This window comes from Octopus bimaculoides, chromosome 2 (genome assembly GCF_001194135.2).
Source record: "Octopus bimaculoides isolate UCB-OBI-ISO-001 chromosome 2, ASM119413v2, whole genome shotgun sequence".
Classification (NCBI taxonomy): domain Eukaryota; kingdom Metazoa; phylum Mollusca; class Cephalopoda; order Octopoda; family Octopodidae; genus Octopus; species Octopus bimaculoides.
The window spans coordinates 82,165,638-82,167,384 of NC_068982.1; positions in this window are offsets into that span (position 1 = coordinate 82,165,638).

A 1,747-nucleotide genomic window follows, 5' to 3' on the forward strand; every position below is an offset into this window, starting at 1 on the left:
TATATATGTGTGTGTGTGTGTGTGTGTGTGTGTGTGTGTGTACATACATACATGCATACATACATACATAAAAGTAAATTTAGGGTTAAGCATATTAGGCAGACCAATATACAAAGTATATTAAATACAGGAAATACAAAAAATGTATCTATGTTTACATTTAAACAAGTCCGACTTACACAGAATACAATTGATATAGAGAATTAAAGAAGTTGAAGGAAAGTATTACAAATCCAATAGCTATTTCTGGGGTCTCGGTGGTCCAAAATAATGTTTGTAGATTGCTTCCATTGTAGGATAACACGAGCCTCCGTCTTCAGTGAAGAGATCACACATTTGGGTTGTTATAGGAAAGAAGCTCAAAGATGGAATGGTTTTGTGGAGTGCTATGTGTATTAGAGGGGGGAATTGGAGAAGTATTCAGATTGGAAATAGTGAGAGGAGAAAGTAAATTTCATGAGTGAGGGGTTATAAGGGGCGTCTCCTTATAACCTTTCGCCATTTTTGTGGCTTATCAACATTACGTATCCGAAACCTTGAATCCAAGTTATACCATTTGCTGGTATGCCCGGACTATAATTACGTAAGGATAAATTCAAACATGAATTAAAAATAGTACTAGTGTTGTAAACATTACAGAACACACATACTCAATGAATGCTTATAGTTGGTTCACCGGTAGGCTGAAAAATGGCGCAGTGGAGACGCTCCATCACAGTTTTTTTTTTACACTATTTGTAAATAGCTATGGACTGATGATGCAGTTCGCCTCCAATTTGTTCAGGTACGTGGTACTGATAAGCTACAAAGATAGCGAAACATCGATGTTCATCGCTCCTGAATGGGATTCAGGGTGAGTTGTCTCGCCTGTCTATGACTTTCGGCTGTTTTTACACCCGGCGCTTTGATGGAGTCCTCTCCACCGTGCTAGTTCCACTTCTAACGTTCTACCCTTTCTAGACTCCACTTATGCGGATACTATAACAACGATTTGGAGTAGTTTGTTATATTTGACTCGAGTCGGAAACCCTGCTACTATGAACCATTTCTTAGCATAATACAGATTCTATTTATGCTCACACACACACATAGACACACGAACGCACGCACGTATGCATGCATGCATACATACATATATATATATATATATATATATATATATATATATATATATATAAATGTATGTATATGTATATGTATACACACACACACACATATATATATATATATACATATGTATGTATATGAGACTACCACACATCTATCTTTCTATATGTGCATGTGCGTGTGTATATTTATATAGATGTATGTACACGCAGACATATACACACACACACATATACATACATGTACATGTGCAAATATAATTATATATTAATATTTCATTGCAATCACTTGTCACACCCTGTTATTTATTTTTAATATGTATACAGTTTTACTAGAAAACACATATGATGATGATGATGATGATGATGATGATGATGATGATGACGACAATGACAACGACGACGACGACAATGATACGATCATCATAATCATGATCATGATTGCGTCGATGACAATACAACCAACTGCTGAAATGAAGGAAAAAATGGAAAAAACCCAATGAAATTGATAATAAATACCACGACAATCGCAGTTTTCGCTACCGACACCAATACCGCCATTAACAATACTACTACTGTCACCCAAACCATCACCTTTTTTTTATTCGCCACCCCAACACTACCACAAACACCGCCACCAC